Here is a 26966-nt window from a genome sequence, read left to right on the forward strand (position 1 = left end):
GAAACTTTTCATTTTCATTCAAACAAAATTTCATAAATTTTTTAGAACTTCGAGCTTTGAAAAGTCCTATAAAGTTAAAAGAAAAGAGAAAGTAGTTGAGAAAATGCATTAGTATTTTTCATTATCCAAAAGAATAATAATAATGTCAAGGTGATTTTTGGTTTTTTTGTAATGGCTATTTACACGATTTCGTAGTTTTACTCAAGCACTACGGAAAGATTGAAAATAGTGGTTTCATATTGGCGTTGAATGTTTCGTAAATTTATTGTCAAATTTTATTTTAAAAAATGAATCTCAATTTTTAAATCTTTAAAGAAAGTTTTCATTTTCATTCAAACAAAAGTCCATGATGTTTTTAAGACATAAACCTTTGCAAAATCCTACAAAGTTAAAAGAAAAGAGAAAATAGTGGAGAAAATGCATCAGTATTTTTTAGGTTTAATAGGTTCGAAGGTCCCTATATTTGTGGGTTCGTTTCAATTGGGTCCTCCAATTTTGAAAGTGATCAATTTGGTCCCTAATTTAACAAAATTGAGTCAATAATACCCTTTCCGTTAAATGCAAAGGATGACATTAACTTTTTAAACATTTGGTATGTTGAAGCATCCTTCAAATAAAACTGTGCAACCTGCAAATAAAAGGATGCCTCAACATGCCACATGTTTAAAAAGTTAACGCCGTCCATTACATTTAACGGAAAGGGTATTATTGACTCAATTTTGTTAAATTAGGGACCAAATTGATCACTTTCAAAATTGGAGGACCCAATTGAAACGAACCCACAAATATAAGGACCTCCGAACCTATTAAACCTATTTTTTATTATCCAAAACAATAATAATAATGTAATGGTGATTTTGGGTTTTTTTGTAATGACTATTTGCACGATTCCATAGATTTATTCAAGCATTACGAAAAGCATGAAAATAGTGGTTTCATATTGGCGTTGAATGTTTCGTAAATTAATTGTCAAATTTTATTTTAAAAAAAGAATTTGAATTTTTAAATCGTTAAAGAAAGTTTTTATTTTCAGTCAAAAAAAAGTTCATGAATTTTTTTCAGACCTAAACCTTTGAAAAGTCCTATAAAGTTAAAAGAAAAGAGAAAATAGTGGAGAAAAGCATTAGTATTTTTTATTATCCAAAAAATAAATAATAATGTCACGCTCATTTTTGGTTTTTTTGTAATGACTATTTGCATGATTCGATAATTTTATTCAAGCATTATGGAAAGCATGAAAATAGTGGTTTCATATTGGTGTTGAATGTTTCATAAATTAATTGTCAAATTTTATTTTAAAAAAAGAATTTCAATTTTTAAAAGGTAAATTCAACACCCGAGAGTTGAACTCGAATTTCTTCATCAAAAATTAACCAAGTGTGCTACTACGGATACTTTGAAATGAGGGTACAAAGAATATTACTTAAATTATTTTTCCACTCAGTGCATTGTATCATGCCAACCTTTTTCATTTTCAAGGTTTCTACTAATATGACTTATTTTTGCATTCATACAAACTGAATGGATTTTTGCAAATGATTTTATGTTTCCTTTCTCAATAATATATTTTCCATTAAAAAGAAGATATATGTGTTTTATTGAATAAATAAAAAATAATAATTCCATACTTTTCTATCGATTAAAGAAACTAAAAATACCGTGTTAAACAAAAGTCGTTGAAAGATGTAGAGTTTATTTATAAATTACCATAGCTTTGCCTAGAATCAATCTACTAGTCTATTCTGGGACGATTTAATCACTCAGTTCCCACTTGAAGACTGAGGTTATGAACAACGTTGAATGGACATCTTGTCAGACCATACTGGTGGCACCAAAGCATGATCTTTGGTTAGACATTTATACCTTACCTTTTTTATCTAGAAAAGACAATTGTGCCCATGGAGATATTTGTTATCGACATGCGATTCTCCAAGGGAAATGAGACTATATATGTGATGGTGAGTCACAAAACTCTTATGAAATTGTGAGGTGTGCCAAGAAATGTGTTTCCGTGAAGCGTCTACTTGTGTTGTCAGATATTATAATTTACATGTTAGGGTAGCACAACAATGTGATATTAGTCAATATCTTGTATCTCAATTTGTTCCATGAATTTTGATTGTTTAGTTGGTAAACATAGGCAACAACTTCGTTAATCAAGACGCATGACCAAAGAACAAGACACTTAATTATTTGAAAAATTAAAAGTTCACACTTAATGTATTTTAGAAAATGAAACAATTAGGTATGGATTAATGACTATTTGTAAATGTTTGAAAGTAAACAATGATATAATAAATAAAGTTATTATAAATTGTTAAAGCAACATTTCATTTTAATTCAAACAAAAGTTCATGAACTTTTTAAGACCGAAACCTTTGAAAAGTCCTATAAAGTTAAAAGAAAAGAGAAAATAGTTGAGCAAATGCATTACTTTTTTTTTCGTGATCCAAAAATATAATAATAATGTCACGTTGATTTTTGGTTTTTTTGTACTGACTATTTGCATCATTCCATAGTTTTATTCAAGCATTACGAAAAGCATGAAAACAATGGTTTCATATTGGCGTGTCGGGAGTTGAACACTGATTTGAAAATTGAAATTAACCAAGTGTGCTACTACGAATAATTTGAAATAAAGGTACAGAGAAAATTACTCAAATTATTTTTCCATTTTCAAGGTTTCCACTAGTATCACTTATTTTTGCATTTTTTATATTTCATTTCTCAATAATATATAGGTTTAATTGCTTCCTTTGTCCCCAGTTTGGTTGAATTGTGTCAAATTCATCCTCATTTTTAAAAAAGTTTCATTGTCGTCCTCACGTGGTATAAAAGTGTCAATTGAATCCAAACATAGAAAAAATTTGTGTCAAAGTAGTCATTTTTCCTATATCTCTGTGTCTTCCTTTCATATGTCACTTCTCTGGAGCTATGAAAAGCCTTAAATTGGATAAGGTAAAATGAATATCTGTACTTGATTGTATGAAAGGAAGACACAGATATATAGGAAAAATGACTACTTTGACACAAATTTTTTCTATGTTTGGATTCAATTGACACTTTTACACCACGTGAGGACGACAATGAAACTTTTACACCACGTGAGGATGACAATGAAACTTTTTTAAAAATGAGGATGAATTTGACACAATTCAACCAAACTGGGGACAAAGGAAGCAATTAAACCTATATTTGCCATCAGAAAGAAGATGTATGTGATTTATTTAATAAATATAAAAAAATAATAATGTCGTACCTTTTTAACAGTTAAAGAAACTAAAAATACCGTTTTAAACAAAATTAGTTGAAAGATGTAGAATTTATTTCTAAATAATCATAGCTTTGTCTAGAATCAATCTTCTAGTTGTTTCTGGGACGATTAAATCACACTTAGTTCCCACTTGAAAAACGGGGTTATGAACAAAGATGAATGGACATCTTTTTAGACCGTACTGGTGGCATCAAACTACGATCTTTAGTTAGACATTTCTACCTTACCTTTTTTATCTTGATAATACAATTTTCTCCTTGGAGATATTCGTTATCAACATTCGATTCCTCAAGGAAAATGAGACTATATATGTCATGGTGACTAGCGAAACACTTGTGAAATTATGATGTGTGCGAAGAAATGTGTTTCCGTGAAGCATCTACTTGTGTTGTCAGATATTATATTCTACATGTTAGGGTATGCACAACAGTGAGATATTAGTCAATATCTTGTATATCAATTTGTTCAACGAATTTTTATTGTTTAGTTGGTACACACAGGTAACAACTTCGTTTATCAAGACACATGACCAAAGAACAAGACACTTAATTATTTGAAAAATTAAAAGTTCACAGTTAATGTATTTTAGAAAATGAAAAAACTAGGTGTGGATTAATGACTATTTGTAAGTGTTTGAAAGTAAACAATGATATAATAAATAAAGTTATTATAAATTGTTAAAGAAACTTTTCATTTTAATTCAAACAAAAGTTCATGAACTTTTTAAGACCCATCCATACCTTTGAAAAGTCCTATAAAGTTAAAAGAAAAGAGAAAATGGTTGAGCAAATGCATTATTTTTTTTTCATTATCCAAAAATATAATAATAATGTCACGTTGAATTTTTTGTAATGACTATTTGCACAATTCCATAGTTTTATTCAAGCATTATGAAAAGCACGAAAATAATGGTTTCATATTGGCTTTGAATGTTTCTTAAATTAACTGTCAAGTTTTATTTTAGAAAAAGAATTTCAATTTTTAAAAGATAAATTACACAGTCGGGAGTTGAACCCGAATTTCAACATTGAAATTAACCAAGTGTGCTATTGCGAATCCTGTGAATTTAAGGTACAGAGAAAATTACTTAAATTATTTTTCCAGTTTGTGCATTGTATCCCGCCAACATTTTTTCATTTTCAAGGTTTCCACTAGTATCACTTATTTTTCCATTCATACAAACTAACTGTATTTTAGCAAATGATTTTATACTTCCTTTCTATATAATATATTTGCCATCACGAAGAAGATGTTTGTGATTCATTAAATAAATATAAAAAAATAATAATGTCGTACAATTCTAAAGGTTAACGAAACTAAAAATATCGTGTTAAACGAAAGTAGTTGAAAGATGTAGAATTTATTTCAAAATTATCATAGCTTTGTTTAGAATCAATCTTCTAGTTGTTTCTGGGACGATTTAATCACTTAGTTCCCACTTGAAAACCGAGGTTATGAGCAACGATGAATGGACATCTTTTTAGACCATACTGGTGGCATCAAACCACGATCTTTAGTTACACATTTCTACCTTACCTTTTTTATCTTGACAATAAAATTGTCTCCGTGGAGATATTCGTTATCAACATTCGATTCCACAAGGAAAATGAGACTATATATGTCATGGTGACTTGCGAAACTCTTGTAAAATTGTGATGTGTGCGAACAAATTTGTTTCCGTGAAGCGTCTACTTGTGTTCTCATATATTATATTCTACATGTTAGGGTATGCACAACAGTGCAATATTGGTCAATATCTTGTATCTCAATTTGTTCAATGAATTTTGATTGTTTAGTTGGTACACCTAGGTAACAACTTCTTTTATTAAGACGCATGACCAAAGAACAAGACACTTAATTATTTGAAAATTTAGAAGTTCACATTTAATGCACTTTAGAAAATTAAAAAATTAGGTATGGATTAATTACTATTTGTAAATGTTTGAAAGTAAACAATCATATAATAAATAAAGTTGTTATAAATTGAAGAAACTTTTCATTTTCATTCAAACAAAAGTACATGAATTTTTTACGACCAAAACCATTGAAAAGTCCTATAAAGTTAAAAGAAAAGAGAAAATAGTTGAGCAAATGAATTAGTATTTTTTATTATCCAAAAAAATAATCAAAACGTTGATTTTTTTGTAGTGACTATTTGCACGATTCCATGGTTTTATTCAAGCATTACGAAAAGCACGAAAATAATGGTTTCATATTGGCGTTGGGAGTTGAACCTGTATTTCAACATTGAAATTAACCAGTGCTGCTACTACACATACTCTAAAATCAAGGTACAGAGAAAATTACTTAAATTATTTTACCCCTTAGTCCATTGTATCAGGACAACATTTTTCATTTTCAAGGTTTCCATTGATAACACTTATATTTGCAATCATAAAAACTGACTGTCTTTTTGCAAATGATTTTATATTTCCTTTCCCAATAATATATATTCTATCAGAAAGAAGATGTATGAGATTTATTGAATAAATATAAAAAAATAATAATATCATACATTTCTAATGGTTAAAGAAACTAAAAATACCGTGTTAAACAAAAGTAATTGAAAGATGTAGAATTTATTTTTAAATTACCATAGATTTGTCCAGAATAAATCTACTAGTTGTTTCTAGGATGATTTAATCCATTAATTCCCACTTGAAAATCGAAGTTATGAACAACGATGAATGGACATCTTATTAGACCGTACTTGTGGCATCAAACCACGATCTTTAGTTACACATTTCTACCTTACCTTTTTTATCTTGACAATACAATTGTCTCTGTGGAGATATTCGTTATCCACATTCAATTCCTCAAGGGAAATGAGTCTATATATGTCATGGTGACTTGCGAAACGCTTGTGAAATTGCGATGTGTGCGAAGAAATGTGTTTCTGTGAAGCATCTACTTGTATTGTCATATATTATACTTTACATGTTAGAGTATGCATAACAGTGTGATATTAGTCAATATCTTGTATCTCAATTTGTTCCATTAATTTTGATTGTTTAGTTGGTACACAGTTAATTGCTTCGTTAATCAAGACGCATGACCAATGAACAAGACACTTAATTATTTGAAAAATTAAAAGTTCACAATTAATGTATTTTAGAAAATGAAAAAATTAGGTATGGATTAATGACTATTTGTAAATGTTTGAAAGTAAACAATGATATAATAAATAAAGTTATTATAAATTGTTAAAAAAACTTTTCATTTTCCTTCTGTGAGAAATAGAGAAGATTGGGAGAAAATATCCCTTGTGTGTTTTGCATACACATGGGGTAGTTTATTTATATTGTAGGATATGGGCCAATGCCCTTAATATAGAATAGGCTGAGCCCAAATAACAGAAACACACATCTTAACATCTAACACTCCCCCTCAAGGTAGAGCATATAAATCATATGTTCCAAGCTTGTTACAAAGATAATCAATTCTATGTCCTCGTAAGGACTTAGTGAATATGTCTGCCAACTGGTTGCTTGAGTTAACGAACTCAGTCTTGATATCTCCGGATATGATTTTTTCTCGAATGAAATGACAATCAACTTCAATGTGCTTGGTTCTCTCATGGAAGACAGGGTTAGAGCTAATATGGAGAGCAGCTTGATTATCACATATAAGTGTCATGTGAGTGACATCTCCAAATTTCAATTCACTAAGTAATTGTTTAAGCCACACAAGCTCACAAGTAGCTAATGCCATAGCTCTATATTCTGCTTCTGCACTGGACCTTGCCACAACACTTTGCTTCTTACTTTTCCAAGATATCAGGTTGCCATCAATAGAGACACAATATCCAGAAGTAGACCTCCTATCAGAAAGGGAACCAGCCCAATCAGCATCTGAATAGCAAACGATTTTTGTATCGTTGTTAGGACCATATAGCAAACCTTTTCCAGATGATCCTTTAATATACTTCAATATGCGAACAACTGCATCCCAATGGTCTTCACATGGAGAGTTTAGAAATTGACTCACCACACTAACTGTGAAGCAAATGTCAAGACGCGTAACAGTAAGATAGTTTAATTTACCAACTAATCTTCTGTACCGTTCAGGATCTGAGAAAGGCTCCCCCTGATTTGGTAGGAGTTTGATGTTAGGGTCCATAGGTGTCTCAACAGATTTATAGTTCATTAACCCTGTTTCCTCCAAGATGTCTAACGCATACTTCCTCTGAGATATTACAATACCAGCATTGGATTGTGCTACTTCAGTACCCAAAAAGTACTAGAGTTTGCCAAGATCTTTGGTTTGAAAATGGTGACAAAGGTGCTGTTTCATCTGAGAGATGCCAAGATAGTCGCTTCCTGTGAGAACAATGTCATCGACATACACTATTAAGTAGATACATCCAACACTTGAGTGGCGATAGAACACTGAATGATCTGCTTCACTGCGAGACATACCAAATTGTTGAACAACACAGCTGAATTTACCAAACCAGGCCCGAGGAGACTGTTTTAGGCCATATAAGGATTTGCAAAGACGACATACCAATCCAGATGACTCCCCCTAAGCAACAAAGTCAGGCGGTTGCTCCATATAAATTTCTTCATGCAAATCACCATTAAGGAAAGCATTTTTGACATCAAGTTGGTAAAGAGGCCATTGTCGAAGAGTGGCCATGGCAATGAATAGGCGAACAGAGGTCATTTTTGCCACTAGAGAAAAACTATCACCATAATCCAAACCAAAAATCTATGTGTAGCCTTTGGCAACCAGCCGAGCTTTCAGACGATCAATTGTGCCATCAGGGCCAACCTTGATAACATACACCCACTTGCAACCAACAACAGACTTTCCAGATGGTAATTGGACAAGTTCTCAAGTTCCACTTTTTGGTAAAGCCCTTAATTCATCCAACATAGCTTGACGCCAGCCAGGATGAGTTAAGGCATCACCCACAGACTTGGGAATTGACACAGAAGAAATGGATGAGAGACAAGTGTAAAAAGATGGAGATAATCTATGGTAACTAAGAACAATATAATGGGGGGAAGGGTTACGGGTAGAGCGTATACCTTTACGGAGGGCAATAGGCAGGTCAGACTCATTTGTTGGAGCCGGAGGAGACACAGGAGGCGACACTGGAAGTGAGTCATGAGGGAGACAATTGCGACGACTATAAACCTGAAGGGGTGGTAGTGAAGGACGATCCTATGGTGAATGAGAGTCTAAAGAAGGAGGAGACAAAATGGGTGGAGCATCACCAAGAGGATCACTGATAATAGGAATATCAACATTAGTAGGTAGAGATACAGAACTAGAAGATAGATGTGAAAAGTAAAAAGAAGATTCATCAAAAGTGACATCAGCAGAGATAAAATGACGATTGAGGGAAGGGGAAAAACACTTATAGCCCTTTTGTGACCGTGTAAATCCTAAGAAGACACATTTGTGAGACCTAGGAGATAACTTATCAAGACCAGGACTAAAATCATGAACAAAACATGTAGACTCAAAAACTCTAAGAGGTAATGGATGTAGAGGGTCTTGAGGAAATAAGATAGAATGAGGGATTTTGTGATCTAGGACGGAAGATGGCATGCGGTTTATAAGATAACATGTCGTGAGAACTGCATCACCCCAAAAATGTGAGGGTACTTGACCATGAATTAGAAGGGTACGATTTGTTTCAATAAGGTGTCTATTCTTGCGCTCAGCCACCCCATTTTGTTGAGGGGTATAAGCACATGAGGTTTGGTGAAGAATGCCATGAGAAGCCATAAAATGTTTAAACTGTTGAGAAAGGTATTCACGGCCATTATCACTACGTAAATTTCGAATAGAAACCCCAAACTGTGTTTTTATTTCATTGAAAAAAGATTGGAAAATAGAAAACAACTCAGAACGATTCTTCATTAAAAACAACCAAGTACATCTGGAATAGTCATCAATAAAGGTAACAAAATACTGAAAACCTAAAGTAGACTTAACACGACTAGGTCCCCAAATGTCAAAATGAACCAATGAAAAAGGGGACGACACCCGTTGTGAGACACTACGAGGAAAGGAACTACGAGTATGCTTTCCCTAACTGACAAGACTCACACGACAAACTTGATAATTTTGACAACCTCGGGACAAGTTGTTGTAGTTTGGCAAGACTAGGATGAGCTAATTGAGCATGAAGAAGGGATGGTGACTCCATGATTACGCCAACATGTGGAGAAGGGCAGAGATGATAAAGGCCATGAGACTCACATCCTGTGCCAATCATGTGTTTCGAACTCTGGTCCTACAACCAAACAAAATCTTTAGTAAATGAAATAACACAATTAAGAGTACGAGTTAGATGACTAATGGACAATAAGTTGAAGGGAGACCTAGGGACATAAAGTACATGATCAATGGATATGGATGGAAAACTATTAACAATACCAACACCATGAGATGAAAACAAGGACTTGTTATCAAGGGTAAATTATCCGGACATGACAAGGAAGAAAACAAGGACTTGTTACCAGTGATATGATCGGTGGCGCCTGAGTCAAGGACCCAAGGTCCGAGGGAGTGAGAGTGAGTCAGACCAACAAAAGATGTACCTGTACGTGCAATAGATGCAGATGTAGTGGAACTAGAATGCTGACGATCCTCATACCATTTGCGAAATTCGTTAAAGATTGGAGGTTGTTCTACGGTATTAGATGGAGTAGGATGGTCTGCAGACGGTGATCAGGGAGGTGGATCAGAACTAGCCATTGCTACTAGTCGAGGAGGACGTCCATGAAGCGCATAACATCTATCAATTTTGTGGCCTAACTTGCCACAATGATCACATTTTGGACGTCCTTTACTTGGCTTGCGAGACCGACTTCGATCATCACGTTGGGCATCCATAACAAAGGAATCATCAGTATGAGAAGATGTCTCAATGACGGGTTTCCTCGGTATACGCAAAAGAGCAGAACAAGTAGAAGTAAAGTTGGGTATGACAGGAGAACCCAAAATCTGATCATGGACATGAGAGACATCATCAAAGAGTCCGTATAATGCCAACAGCATGAAGAACTTTGATCGTTGTTCCAATTCTTCAGCAGGAGTGGAAGCAGGAGGTAATATATTATTAAAATCATGAAGAAGGGCATGAATTTTACCCAAATATTCTGCCATGGGACCAGGATTGTGTGGACCAATGACAGTTAATAGGTCCTGACAAACACCATAAAGACATTGAGTGTCATTTGTGTATAACAACTTCGCTTGTGCCCATACTTCTGAACATGTTTCATATGATTGAAACATTTGTTTTAGTGAGGAGTGAATGATGGACTTTATAACAATGCATAACTGAGCATCAATCTTCATCCAGAGGGAAGTGTCATCTATAGTAGCAGTTGTCACATTTTAAGTAAGGTGATTTAAGTACCCCTGACTTTTCAACCAAAGTTTGATGTCGGACGCCCATGTTGCATAATTTGTGCCATCTAACTTGTCAATGGACAAGTGTACATTCACATAATTGGTGTATATTGAGGGATCAGAAGAAGATGAGCCACCAACAAAGGTGTTTGTAGACGAGGAAGACGCATGGAGAGGGAGAAACCCTAAAAATCCAAAGTTCTCCGATTTACACAACGACCACAGATCCAGAAAGAAGGCGAGGAGGCGATCACGGCGGTTCTGATCGGCGACGGAACTCTCCGGCGACGAACCGGCACGCGCGATGGGAAGCGACAGCAGCGGTGACTGTCACGGCGGCGCGTGGAGGCGCGTGGGTGGTCCGTTCGCCGCGATCTTTGTACCACGGTGGTCACCCGGTCGAGACGATTTCGATGGTGTGGTCTTCGATCGATTTTGGAACTCCAGCGACGGTGGCGGCGGCGGCGGTGGCGACGACGGCAGCAGCGACAGCGACAGCGGCGATGATGGGTGCCAGAGACCGTGGAGTTGGCTGGAACTATTCCTATGCTCTAGATACCATGTGAGAAATAGAGAAGATTGGGAGGTTTCCACATTGAAATTAACCAAGTGTGCTACTGCGGATACTTTGAAAGAAACGTACAAAAAAAATTATTTAAATTATTTTTCCACTTAGTGCATTATCAGGCCAACATTTTTCATTTTCAAGGTTTCCACTAGTATCACTTATTTTTCCCTTCATACATTCTGACTGTATTTTGACAAATGATTTTATATTTCCTTTCTCAATAATATATTTCACTACAGGAAAAGCGTGACTTACAGACGACATATTACCGAAGGCTTTGAGGCCGTCGGTCTTGAGATATTACCAAAGGCTTTTGAGCCGTCGGTAACTTTCTCGCTGATTTATGTCCAAAATTGGGGTTTTCATTCCCCAATTTCATTTTCTTCACACTTCGTCGCTTTCCCCTGTCTCGTCCCTTTCTTCACACACTTCCCTCCCTTTCTTCACGCTCCGTCACTCTCTCGGTTAGTCACTGGTGGTGGTCCTTCATGGTGGTCACTAGTTCGTTGATCGTAGTTCCTTCACGGTGTGTGCTGGTTTGGGGAGACTAGGGCTAGGGTTCGTCGTGGGGGGTGCTACGTTGAGGGCTGGTGGTGTCGAGGTTGAGGGACTTCGTTGGAGGGGTCGTTGTGGGCTTCTGTCGCTGTCGTGCTCATCAAGGGTTATCTTGGTTGAGGTAAGTTCCACAGAATTTCATTCACATTCTCATTTTCATATTTCTGAAGCCTAGACACTTATGCTGCCTTCATCTACTTTTCATTCACTTGTTAGTATTTTTTATTTTGATTTTGATTTATGTTTCATCTATTGCACTATCTTGGATTTTAATGATCTTAGGGTAAGCAAAGATGGTTTTCTTCACATTCTTTAGCCTTATTATTTTTAATTTTTCATGCTATATTTAGCTTATAGTGTATCATATTTTCATTGTATTGAAAACATAGTTGTAGAGACAATAAATAGATGTAGCCAAACACTAACCGAAAAAAGAAAATAGACACTTATGGTAACAGAAAAGAGAAAAAAGAAATCAGTGCACTGCACCACTAATACAGTAGGGGAAAGCACAACTGTCCCATAAAGCAAAACAGAATTAATTTAGCTCCCCTCTAGGTGACATGTGTCTGTGTTATTTAATATTTGAGGTAATAGTGAGAAATAACATGTATCAAACACATAGCTCCCCGCAGTAATACTTAAAAATTGTCATCTGTAAAGCCAAATATAGGGAAAGAAAGCAAGCCTACAATGGGGCAAAAAGGACCTCATAATATAGAAATCTTTTTAGTTATTGTGGCTTCAAGAATTGAGAAGAGACAACGTGAGTATCAGGAAAAGTAGGAAACATAAACAAAGCATAAACTGAACAATATGTAAAACACGACCTGAAGATTTAAGTGTGCATGGATATCACTCAACAATTTATAATTTCCACTTTAGCAAATGGGGATTTTTGAAGTAAGTATTTAACTATCCTGCCAACTCCCTCATCAGATATGTTTGTCGAAGATTTCACTTTCAATTTCACTTTCAATTTCACTTTCAATTTCAATGACTTCAATTGAACAAAACAAGGAATTTGAGTTATCATTGAACCATAAGTATAGAGACCCTACACAATGAGAGTTGATTGGAGACACACTTTGAAAGATAATTTTAAAATCAAGATTGACTAATGGATAGCAATTTGGCACATGGAACATATTATGGGAAACATCAAAAGGAAAAACAAAATAAAGTAACATACATGTAGAATCTTAAGGGTACTTGAAGAGAGTATCATTATCTTTACATAATCAGCGAGCACTTGCAACAAACTTATAAGGGTTGAATAAGTCCATTCAAAATGAGTATGAAAATAGGCTTCACAGTCAATGCTTACTTGTTCAAGAAAACAAAGTTTGCATGTAGAGAATTGGTGTAGAGGATCACGCATCATAGTAATATATCTAAGGTTTGGAGTAGAAAGCACAAATTTGTAAGGTGCTTCTTGAATGGTACTACCAATGGTCAAACTAGAAAGGTTGGAACATAAATAGATTAAAAAGATGAAACATAAATCCAAAATCATTAAAAAGATTATTGAAAGAGATTATGCATTTGAAGAGCTTAAAGAATGGCACTCACTTGTGAGGGTTCGTGTTTTTGGTATCTTCCTTCTCTTTTAACTTAATACAAAATTATAAGATGGCCTCGGAAGATAATATGCTCTAGATGGCTGGTTATGTTCTACACACTACCTATGACAAATGCTCTGGGAATTGTTGCAGCAAGCTCATGGGGAGCTTTCCACATTAATTTTGCAGAGTTATGTGACAGGGAGCTTTCCCTCATTGCTTTTGAGTGAATCAATCATGCTTGGCAGTAGTTGTATGCTGAGTTCATTTAATTGTGCATTTGTTGAGTCAATTAGTTTGTTTTATCACTCTCTGAAATCAAATTTTGCAGAATTAAAGTGTTTGTGAAACTTGTACTGCATTATTTTCTGAGTTTACACTGAGTTTTGAGTTTAGAATTGTAGTTGACGTGTCAAAATGTTATGTTGCATTACATGACGAATATTGGATGATTGAAGGTCTAGGTTATGTTGTGTATGCCCTTATAAAGTTATAAAACCATGATGTTCATCAGGCATATGAAAAGGACTAAATATAAATGTTAGAAATGTTTAGTATATGAACCTAGAAAGCAACCTAAAACTTAGTCAAAACAGGACAACCACTAACTAATCCTAGAATCACCAAGTGATTTGACATGGCAACAAGTGATTTCACGTCAAAGAAAATTTCAAGCAGTCACATTATAGTCAATATCATTTTGCTATAATAAGACAACTCATTTTGTTTGTTTGGGTTGTTGATGTAGATTTGGACGTGACGGGAAAAAGATTGAAGCATTTCCTGGATCAAAGTTAATTTTCCAAGTAGTTTTAAATGTAAAATTTGTGTTGAGGGCATTGATGATATATATATATATATATATATATATATATATATATATATATATATATATATATATATAAGTGAGGAAAAGATGATATATAAATAAAATTATGTTATAAGCCAATTTTGTGGGTTGAGCTAGGCATAGACCCCCATTCTAAGAATTTTTGTAAGCATCATTGGTTGCTAAATCCTTCTCAATGGTTTTACCTATAGTTTTTATGTGGTATTCAGAGCCATGGAGCTACTCAGTCTAGGTAAGTGTGTAGTTCTTCTATTTTGGAATCTATCAACTTTGTTTCCTTCACTGTTTCATTGCTTCTAATCATCATTGCACCATGGAATTTTGATTTCTTAGGTTCTGATTGAGTTTATTCTTGTGTGCCAACCTTGATTTGCTTTGGTTTCCTCATTTTTACTCGGTTCATTCTGATTTGAGTCATTTTATTTTGAAATTTGTCCAGTTTTGTCAAAAGTCATGTTATATTACTTTTGTTCTCATTCCCAGTATTCTGCTGAGTGAATTTTTCTTTTGGTGCATCTAACTGATTGATAAATATTAAGCACACAAAAATGAGCAATGATATGTTTATACAGAGCTTGGGTGCCTAATTCGCATCATCAAAATCATCTTCCTGGTTCATCCCATAAGCTGTTATAATTTCAACCAGTTAGTCAGAGTAGAGTTGATTTCTTCACTCTGATTTGAGCCATTACTAAGTGCAGACCATTTAAGCTATGATTTGCTAAAGCAAGAGCTTGGTTGCACCTTGAGAAATAGCTCAAAATTGTTGGTATAGTAGTTGGGCGATCTACTTTATATTTGCTCAATCTCGTTTCTGTGTTAAAATTCTGGTTGTAGCATTTAGAGCATTGCTAGTCATTTATACTGTCATTCTGCTAATTTGAGCAACTTTTGAGTGGTATCTTTGAGTCAAATACCTGGTTTGCAACCTGTTTCAATTTTTGAATCAAAATTTGGATGGTTGAGTTGAATATTTGAAGTAAAATTGGGTTTGGAATATTGCCTTTATGAGTAATTTGAATTTTGCATGAGTTATCTTATCAAATTAGTTCATAATCATATATCAAACTTGTTGATGTAATTTGTAATTTGAATTTTGCATCAGTCTCTGCTTGTAACCTCACTCTTGTCTCTTTCTAACTCAACGATACTACTACTCTTTGACTGCTAGCCAATACCTACATAGCAATTTTGAATTATATAGATAAACACACACATGGTCAATACCTATAGAGTATGCAAAGTGCCAATTACCTATACATAACAAAACCCAAAAGTATGCAAAGTGCCAATTACAAAGGCTAAATTTTGGACCTAGAGACAATAATATGAACTTGCTATCTTTCAATATTATTGATATCCAACATTGATTAGAGGTATGGCTAATGTCATCCTTACAAGCTTTGTGTAATTCTCACCTAACAAGCAAGTTGTTTTGTAGGGTTAAGTTGAGCTTTAAACCCAAAATGTTAATAGAACTTAGAATTATATTTCCAAATATTGAAGTTAGGTTTCATATTTTCAAACTTTGTTTTGCCTTTACACTAGGAAAAAAAGATTCTTGTAACGCGTCATATACGCTTTGGTTACTACGAAACCGAAGCGTATAAGAACGCGGTGGCATTACCGTAAATATAAAAACCTTATACGACTCGGTTAAACACCAACCGATGCATATTACCTTTACTGCTTCGGTTAAATGGGACAAACGATACCTATAAAGTCTACTGTCACATCCATCTGCAATCAGACTTTCCTTTAACAACTTTATAGAATGGTTCTTTTGCTTCGGTTCAGCCTATACTCGAGGCCTATACCCTCTTGCTTCGGTTTTTCAAAGACCCGAGGCAGTATTGTCTGCCAAGATCCAACTATAGTGCCTTGGTTGGTGTCACCTGATGTCGTACGATCTTTTTGCTTCGGTTGAACTTAGACTGAGACATATAATGTTATTTTAATATTTTTTTTAATGGTTTAGGCACCGGTTTTGCGGTGTTACCGAAGGGGTAGCTCTTTCCTTGGTTCAAATTCCAAAATTCTGAAGTCATTGTTTTTCTTCCTCGTGCTCGTTTCTTCTTTTCTCTCTCGCGTTTTCTTCTTCTTCGCTGGTGCCTCCCTGCTGCCACTGCCGCTTCCTCCAGTGATTTATTTGATGCCTACGAGCTTTCTTCTTCCTCCACAGCATAATTAGGTTTTCTCTTTTGTTTTTTTAATTTTCTTACTCCAAGTGGGCTTGTATCAGATAACCCAAATTAAGGGTTCCACCCTTTTTCTTTTTTTTTCCCTTGGACCAAAATATAATATAATCCCATTGGGGAGTTCTGCGTTGTGAAATGGGTGTTCATCCTTTTCCTCTTCTCTGTTAGACAGGAACCCTTCTTCCCTATTTGGATCCGTGTTGCGCAAGGGGCCAAGATTCTTTTCTCACGGAGAGACCCAACTTTGGGGCAGCACCAGGGGTCTCGCGCAAGCCAAAGAGGGTTTTCTCTTTCGCGTCGTTGAGAGGGAGGCTTCCTTCCACTTCTCTGTTCCGATTCGTCTAGGATTCTTCGTGCACCCAACCCAGCCTAGGGTTCTTTGTCTCGTGTGGACAACCAACCTAAAGGGATCATCAATGGCGCGACAGAGACACGACGGAGGCGCGGCAGAGACGCGGCGGGGGCGGAAGGGCGCGACAATCAAATAGGTTTTATTTTTTTTTCTGGGTTTCTGAATGGAGTTTTTCCTTGTTCCCTGTTCAATTTCTTCTTTTTGTCAAACATATGTTCAGTTTTATCTGTCCAACTACCTAGTCATTCTAGGTGTCCCATTTTCTTTCTCACGCAGATTTGAGTTTTGTTGTTTAAGGAATTTGAAGAATATGATTTTGCAAGAACAGGAAGCCTTGCCACGAAAAAGGTGTTTAGGTCTATTTCTTCTAGAATTCCTGACTTTTCCCTGCAAAGGTCGTGTAGTAGAAACTCTTCATAGACCATTTGTCTTTCATAATCGTTGGGTACTCCGTTCAATTCTAAATTATGAATTCACACTTTCACTGTCTGAGTGTTGTAGAGGTTGATCTCAAAGAGGGACCCTTTGGTATGTGTATAACTAGAACTAGTTAATCAAGCTGTAGTCCTTGGTAACACTTTTTTTTCTTCTGCGTGCAGTATTTCTTAAAGGCTTAATTTCATTATGATAAGAATCAATTTGCTGACTTGGTGGTCATTTCTAGAATTTCAGGGACTATGTCACATGTATTTTTTACATGGTTATATTTTAATTATCAATTGATAGCCTCTTCTTCTTTCATAAATCTTCAATTTCTATGTTTATATATTAAGAATCTAAGTATTAAACATTGATTGTAATAGCTTCTTGCTATGCCGATTTTGGCTCCTATTCTAGACGAGGCAAGGCTACTTTCAATAAGGTTATTCTTTCATTGTGTACACGTAAGTATTTTTTTAGTACAACATTAAAATATTTTCTCTTTTTCCAAAGTTCTAAGCTTTTAAAATGTTTCTTTTAGTACAACATTAGAAGATTCATGGAGCAATCCCTCTAAAAAAAGTTTGAACATTACGAGATATGATGCAAATGTGATTTGCAACTATAGTGTTATAGTGATCATTGGATAATGTATTTTAAGATGAGTTGATTTTTGGGATAATTCTATGAACTAGGTTGTGTGGTTAGTGGGGAAGTGGCATTAGGCCGTTATTTGTAACTTTATGAAGAAAAAGAAAAAAATTTTGTGATTCATTTTTTATAAGATTTAGATTTTTGTTTGCTGATATATATTTATTTTTATTAAATTATTTGGAGGGAGTTCACTCCCGAAAAGTTATTGGTTTGCAAGTTTTATCCAAATTTTGGGGAATGCTGGTAATGTCAGTGCCAATGGTATGATTTTTTGTTTAGAATCCTATCCTGGAGAGTTTTCAAAACATCATTTATATAGTTTTGATGTTACCTGACTTTAACACAATAGCAATAGCAAGATCTAATGAATGGATTAAAAATATCTAGGCACAAAACCATAACATAAAGCCCCTCTACTGCCTCGGTTGTATATGAACTGAGGCAAAAGCACACACCCCTCTACTGCCTCGGTTGGATTTGAACCGAGGAAAAAGCACACACCTTTTTGCTTCGTTTTAGAACCGAGGCAAAAAGCCTACCTTTTTGTCTCATCTGTATATGTCTTGGTTGCGGAACCACTGCCTATAAGCAAAAATAACCATTGTCATTTCCCTTTACGGCACTAGTGTTAGGAACTTTTGAAGACCATTGAACTTAGAATTATATTTAAAAACATTGAAGTATTCTTGACATCATACATTCACAGTATAAAATTCATTTAATTAAGTTTACTCATGCTACAAAATTGACTTCATAAAACTTAACAATCTTTTGAATTGGAAGACTACAGACTCTAAATGAGAAAGCAAAGGAAAAAAATTAGCTATGAATTAAACCAATTGTAAATGGGAATAATACAGATTCTTTTAGAGCATTCCTTAGGATTCAAATTGTGTGTCAGTTGTTCTAAATAGCTTGTTTCTTGCTTGTCTTGTTGACTATCCTGGTTTTGTCTCCACTATATGTGAAAGTTGTTACGTTGTTCCTAATTGAGCTTTAATTGCTTTCTTCATCTGATCTATAGTTGATCTTTAGGAGTTAGTCTGTTGTGTTGTTAATTACCTTATTGCTTGATTCTTTTTAGTGGTTGCAACCAGTTATCATTGCATGAAAAAGCCATTTCTTGTATGATATGATTATTGGAATGAGCTGAAGTAGATATTTTAATCTTGTTTGATCATAAGATAAACATTTCTAAGTCTGATTGTGTTGTTCCCTTATACAACTTGTTGCAAAAATTTGTTATCAAACATGCAGCCCACCAGCCATTGGTCTCCTGATTGTGATTGTGGAGCTGCTTCTTGACCAAATTTGGTTTGTTAGAAGATAATTAAATAACTATTGTGATTGTGATTGTGTATATTTATTGTGTACTAGACTGTTTGAACTAAGCTTACTTTCAAATGATGGGATGACTTGTTTTTAGATGCTTTATTTTATCTTGAAACTGAACAATATATAGGTGGAGACTTGTAGGCTAAGAATATGTAGTGTTGATGTCAAATCTATGGTAGTACCTACATGTGTAAGTATTTGTAAGTACTCTATAAAAGTGGACTTCACTACAATAATAATACTCAGCATGACCCTTATTGCATGCCTATGACTGTAGTCAATGTGTAAGTACTCTATAAAAGAGGACTTCACTACAGTAATAATACTTAGCATGACCCTTGTTGCATGCCTATGACAGCATTCAATGTGTAAGTACTCTATAAAAGAGGACTTTACTACAATAATAATACTCAGCATGACCCTTATTGCATGCCTATGACAGTAGTATTCAAATTGCCTTCCATGTTCGACTTAAGTAGTAATAGGTTTATTACTTATGTCACATGGAGTGTTGCTATTTTGGCTAAGTTTTTGTTTGTTTGGCTTGTCACAGAACATGGCCCATTTTCCCAATCATCGTGGATGGATACGACCATTTTTATAGCGAAAGGAGAGGTTTGAAGGAAGCTTTCGTCCTTGGAGTTGATGAGTTTGTGGAGACGACTCGACGATATGAATATTATGCTCTTGATGGAGGGATTTGATGCCTATGCATCAAGTGTGAATGTACAAGGATTTTGAAAGATGAAGTCGTCAAAGTTCACCTATACCAAAAAGGTTTCATGCCAAATTTCAAGGTTTGGACATTTCATGGTGAAGAAATGCCTTCTACCTCCACTGCTCATGAAAATCGGCCTGCATCAGGTTTGAATACTATTTTACATACATCTGAGATAGATCAATTTACCTATATGCAAGAGATGGTAGGCAATGCTCTTTGTCGACATGTTGAACAAGAAGCAGACGATAGTCCTGATGAAGAGTCTCCAGATGAAAGCACACAGATTTTACAATCTCTTGGTTGAGGCAAACCAACCTGTATTTGAAGGTGCATCTGAGTCAAAATTGTCAGTGTGCATTAGAGTCATGGCTGGTAAATCTAATTGGAACGTTCCCAATCAAACGTTGGACTTCTTTAAAAAATTGGTGTTAGATCTAACACCACCAAACAATTCTTTGCCGAAGAATTATTACGAAGCCAAAAGATGTGTTTCGAAGCTGGGATTGGAAGTGAAGAAGATTGATTGTTGTGTGAATGAATGTATATGAAGCACGACTTGGTGGACCAGTGCAATATAGGTGGATGTATCCGTTTGAAAGGTTCATGGGAGAGTCAAAACGTTCAGTCAAAAATAAAGCCAGAGTGGAAGGATCAATTTGTGCGGCTTACTTGCATCGTGAAACAACATACTTTTGTTCTCATTATTTCAAAAACTTCAAGTATGAATATCCTTTTAATAATTTTAAAAACAATTGATGTGACACTTGTAGCTTAATTTTTCTTCACCTCTTTGTAGGTTCATAACCAGCCATTAAGACCCTTAATTCAAGATCTATGGAAATTGTCAAATTGGCCCATGAGATGTGTCAAATAATGGCACACGTATTTTGGAAATGGATACAAGTTCCACACCGATGCATGGTCAAAAGGAAAAAAGACAACTAATTGTGGGGTGTTCGTTAAGGGCGGGGTGGTTACGATAACTTTTATGGTATTATTCAAAAAACTTATGAGCTGGAGTATAATACTTCAACTACTTCAAAGAGGGTAGTTCTTTTTTATTTTCAATGGTCTGATCCATCTAGGAGTGGAACAAGAGTGGATCCTAGGTATAATATTGTAGAAATTCAAATGACTTCAAGATACCGGCCATTTGATCCATTCATTCTAGCTCTTAATGTTAGACAAGTTTATTATGTCCCATATCCAACATTTTGCAACATTGACAAATGTGATTGGTGTGTTGCAATACAAACCAAGCCTAGGGGTCGCATTGAGTCAAATGATGTCGAAGATGATATCCCTTTCCAAGTTGATGAAAAGACACATGGAAATGAAATTATTGACGTTGAAGGTGTATCTGCATTGCACGACTTCGATGGTGATGTTGAAGAGTTAGAAGGACAAATAGATGAACATGAAGAAGAAGGAGAAGAAGAAGAGGAAGAACAAGACGAAGAAGAAGAAGAAGAACTTGAAGATGATGAAGAAGACGATGATGGTTATGATTATGATGATCATAGTGACACATCAAACAACGATGACAATGATGATGATGAGGACGATTGAATTAATTAAATGCTTGTATTTTGACATGTGTACGATTCAGGATTATATAAAATTAAATCATTTATTAAATACCAATTATGTACTATGCGTTTAATTGTCGATTTATTTATATACTTTAAATTGTAGTAATGTTAGGACATAATCCTTCACGCCCTAACAAGGGCAAGACGGTAAAAAAGCCTAGGAGGCAGGCCAAGTACATTATTAAAGTTCCTTCCACGATGCCATTTGCAAGTGCCAGTACTCCACTAGACGTTGGCTCCTCACGTCCACCATCCACTTCTATGGCGCCCACACCTCCTACTATAGGGCCCACTCCTTCAGTTGTAGGGCCCACACCTCCTATTGTAGTGCCCACTCCTTCAGTTGTAGGACCCACACCATATATTCATCCCTCTCCTTCTATCCTCATCCCATCTTCTATACCATCTCCAGATGTACACCAGCCATCTATTGATCCTGGTGATCCTACTGATTTGGGTGATCCTGCTCCTCATGATCGACCATTCATTGAGCCATGTGGAAAATGGTAATACCATATTGATAACTCCCAAATTTTCCCCAATTTTGTGTGATAATAATCTGTTTTTAGGATATTTTAGTTTTTAATTCATTCGAAATAATATAGTTTAGAGTAATTAGGATAAAAATAGGTTTTTGTAAAAATAGTGCTAATTTTCCCTTTTTAGTTAAATAAAATAGGTTTTTAAATAATTAGGTATTTTCTCTTTTAGAAAAATATTCAGAAAATTTAAATAAAAATTTCTTTTGCTGTTATAGACTTTTACTTCTTCTTTTTGCTATTTAATTCTTAATTTCTTATCTTTTTGCAGGATTAGCCCTTGGAAAAATAGGCTAGAGTTAAGTGAATAAAAGCTGTTTGGGCTACAGATTGGGCCGTTGCATTATGCTGATTGAAAAAAACTATGCACCATGGTTGTTTTGGGGTTTTGCCCTTGGAAAAATAGGCTAGAGTTAAGTGAATAAAAACTATTTAATTCTTCAAATAAAAGTTCATGAATTTTTTAAGACGGAAACTGTTGAAAAGTCCTATAAAGTTAAAGGAAAAGAGAAAATAGTTGCGCAAATGCATTAGTATTTTTTATTATCCGAAAATATAATAATAATGTCACCGTCATTTTTTTGTAATGACTATTTGCAAAATTTTATAGTTTTATTCAAGCATTACGAAAAGCATGAAAATAATGGTTTCATATTGGCGTTGAATGTTTCGTAAATTAATTGTCAAATTTTATTTCAAAAAAAGAAATTTCAATTATTAAAAGGAAAATTCCGCAGCCGGGAGTTGAACCCAGATTTCATCATTGAAATTAACCTGGTGTGCTACTACGGATACTTTGAAATCAGACTACAGAGAAAATTACTTAAATTAATTTCCCACTGAGTGCCTTATGTAGGCCAACATTTTTCATTTTCAAGGTTTCCAACAGTATCATTTATTTTTCCATTCGTACAAACTGACTGTATTTTGACAAATGATTTTATATTTCCTTTCTCAATAATATATTTGCCATCATAAAGAAGATCTATGTGATGAATTGAATAAATATAAAACAATAATAACGTCGTACATTTCTAAAGGTTACAGAAACAAAAAATACCCTTTTAAACAGAAGTAGTTGAACGATGTAGAAGATATTTGTAAATTACCGTAGTTTTGTCTAGAATAAACCTACTAGTCGTTTATGGGACGATTTAATCCATTAGTTCCCACTTGAAAACCAAGGTTTTGAACAACGATGAATGGACATCTTGTTAGACCGTACTGGTGGCATCAAACCACGATCTTTAGTTAGACATTTCTACCCTACCTTTTTTATCTTGACAATACAATTTTCTCCGTGGAGATATTCGTTATCGACATGCGATTCCTCAACGAAAATGAGTCTACATATGTCACGGTGACTTGCGAAAGTCTTGGGAAATTGCGATGTGTGCGAAGAAATGTGTTTTCGTGAAGCGTCTACTTGTGTTGTCAGATATTATATTTTACATGTTAGGGGATGCACAACAGTGCGGTGTTAGTCAATATCTTGTATATCAATTTGTTCCATAAATTTCGATTCTCTAGTTTGTAAACACAGGGAATAGCTCTGTAATCAAGACGCATCACCAATGAACAAGTGATGAGTCAATATTTTCTCAATTTCACTTAGCTTATTGTACCGAATTTAATTAGGGAATTGTGCTTAAATGTCCAGTATTTTCCCATTTTTCCTAATTGTGCTTAATTTGATCAGAAATTCTTATTTTAATTAATTTGAATTATTTGAGCTAATTATTTGCATTATTAATTGTAGGGAAATTGTTGGATAAATTTTGGAACATTTGGAGGTCAAAAGAAAATGTCACATCAAATATACTTTAAACTAAGTGAGAGAGGTGTGGATTTCATTTTTTTTTAGGGGTGCTTCATTATTAAAAAGGTGGTGGCGTCCAGCAATTTGCTGCCATCATGGCTAGCAGACGCGGTCCAGCTTGGAGGGGTGAGTATTGGAGAATAGGGTGAATGGCAGTAAAAAAAGGGATTCATGGGTCTTCACCATATATTGTAGCACGCTTGGATGGAAGGTTACGGGCTTAGGGCTGGATAGTCTAGGAGTAGCCGCCACAGTAGAAATGGAGTAGTTTTCCAGCAGTGTATTGTAGTATAGTGGTGAGTGAGAGGGGGGATTTGTTTTGGAAAAGGAAATGGGCGTGGATTGATGGATTGAAGGGAAAGAGTATCACGGTAATAGGGTGTGATGGCTGGAAGGAGAAAAGCACCGTCCAGTGGAGTCAAGCAGCACGTTAGGGAGAAAAACACTTTCACTTTGTTTTGAGAGACATGTGGAAATTCACTTTACGGAGGGGATTCGATTCCTTTTAAAAGAAGCTTGTTTTATTCATTCAGCAAAGTGCACACACAGTGACGCTGCAATAGAAAGTTTTCGTTTTTTTTGTTTATGTTGGAACAGAGAACTTTGAAGAGCACATGGTCTTGTCTTTGCTTTTATCTTTCACGTTGAACCATATTTTTATTTTTATATTCTATGAATTAGAGTGTTATGTTGCTGAGAAGAAGTGTGCAGGGGCCTTTATTATTTTCATTCGGTGATTAAATGTTTTGGAGATTTCTTTTCTTTGAGAGATGAAGAAGTGATTAGGTGAAAGTGTTGGATGAAGTAACGTCCAGGAGCGGATAGGTGTTGCATGAAGAATGGATGGAGCAAAGGCAATGGGATTCTCTCTTTCTTTTAGAAAGCAAGCACGCTGCATTCATTTGCATTGGAGAAGAGAGAAACGGTGGCACACTTTTACTTTATTTTCACTGTTTAAGCATTTTTAATTTATTATTTCCGTGATGGATATGTGTTGGTGGATGACTATAATGTGCATCCCAATGTTTAGATTAAGCGTTGCATATTTTCTTTTATTCTTGCTGCTTTATGTTTCAATTGGTTAGCACTCTTGTTTCTTTTTTTTTTGAATTTTTATTCTAATAGGCAATGTGCATTTTTATAGTTTGAATTATGTTTGGATATTTATTTGTTGCATTGTTCACTTTAATGTCTTCTTCTATTTCAATGTTTTCAATTCTGGTTACGGTTTTATTTAATTTCCAGTTTAATTTGTTTTAATGAAAAACATTTTCAAACCCCTCCCACTGCGTGTGTGATCTGAGACTCGAACCACAAATTGGTCCTTGAGAGACGACCTAGGAGTCACTGCCTAGTAACTATACTGCATTAATATCTGCAATCAACTTTTGTTGGGAGGTGCGACCCTCTCATCAACAAGACACTCAGTTATTTGAAAAATTAAAAGTTCACAATTAATGTATTTTAGAAAATGAAAAAATTAGGTAGGGATTAATGACTATTTGTAAATGTTTGCAAGTAAACAATAATATAATAAATAATGCTATTATAAATTGTTAAAGAAACTTTTCATTTTCATTCAAATAAAAGTTCATGAATTTTTTAAGACGGAAACTGTTGAAAAGTCCTATAAAGTTAAAGGAAAAGAGAAAATAGTTGCGCAAATGCATTAGTATTTTTTATTATCCGAAAATATACTAATAATGTCACCATCATTTTTTTGTAATGACTATTTGCAAAATTTTATAGTTTTATTCAAGCATTACGAAAAGCATGAAAATAATGGTTTCATATTGGCGTTGAATGTTTCGTAAATTAATTGTCAAATTTTATTTCAAAAAAAGAATTTCAATTTTTAAAAGGAAAATTCCGCAACCGGGAGTTGAACCCGGATTTCATCATTGAAATTAACCTGGTGTGCTACTACGGATACTTTGAAATCAGACTACAGAGAAAATTACTTAAATTAATTTCCCACTGAGTGCCTTATGTAGGCCAACATTTTTCATTTTCAAGGTTTCCAACAGTATCATTTATTTTTCCATTCGTACAAACTGACTGTATTTTGGCAAATGATTTTATATTTCCTTTCTCAATAATATATTTGCCATCATAAAGAAGATCTATGTGATGAATTGAATAAATATAAAACAATAATAACGTCGTACATTTCTAAAGGTTACAGAAACAAAAAATACCCTGTTAAACAGAAGTAGTTGAAAGATGTAGAAGATATTTGTAAATTACCGTAGTTTTGTCTAGAATAAACCTACTAGACGTTTCTGGGACGATTTAATCCATTAGTTCCCACTTGAAAACCAAGGTTTTGAACAACGATGAATGGACATCTTGTTAGACCGTACTGGTGGCATCAAACCACGATCTTTAGTTGGACATTTCTACCTTACCTTTTTTATCTTGACAATACAATTTTCTCCGTGGAGATATTCGTTATCGACATGCGATTCCTCAACGAAAATGAATCTACATATGTCACGGTGACTTGCGAAAGTCTTGGGAAATTGCGATGTGTGCGAAGAAATGTGTTTTCGTGAAGCGTCTACTTGTGTTGTCAGATATTATATTTTACATGTTAGGGGATGCACAACAGTGCGATGTTAGTCAATATCTTGTATATCAATTTGTTCCATAAATTTCGATTCTCTAGTTTGTAAACACAGGGAATAGCTCTGTAATCAAGACGCATCACCAATGAACAAGACACTCAGTTATTTGAAAAATTAAAAGTTCACAATTAATGTATTTTAGAAAATGAAAAAATTAGGTAGGGGTTAATGACTATTTGTAAATGTTTGCAAGTAAACAATAATATAATAAATAATGCTATTATAAATTGTTAAAGAAACTTTTCATTTTCATTCAAATAAAAGTTCACGAATTTTTTAAGACGGAATGTGTTGACAAGTCCTATAAAGTTAAAGGAAAAGAGAAAATAGTTGCGCAAATGCATTAGTATTTTTTATTATCCGAAAATATACTAATAATGTCACCATCATTTTTTTGTAATGACTATTTACACAATTTTATAGTTTTATTCAAGCATTACGAAAAGCATGGAAATAATGGTTTCATATTGGCGTTGAATGTTTCGTAAATTAATTGTCAAATTTTATTTCAAAAAAAGAATTTCAA

At 34.6% G+C, this 26966-nt stretch overlaps 1 pseudogene; it reads right to left on the reverse strand.

Annotated features, from left to right (window-relative positions):
* Positions 1 to 9486: 9486 nt before the first annotated feature.
* LOC148203070 (uncharacterized) lies at positions 9487 to 10399 on the reverse strand (annotated as a pseudogene).
* Positions 10400 to 26966: the final 16567 nt, after the last annotated feature.

Source organism: Vigna umbellata, chromosome 3 (genome assembly GCF_029865625.1).
Source record: "Vigna umbellata cultivar VRB3 chromosome 3, Vumbellata_1.0, whole genome shotgun sequence".
NCBI lineage: Eukaryota > Viridiplantae > Streptophyta > Magnoliopsida > Fabales > Fabaceae > Vigna > Vigna umbellata.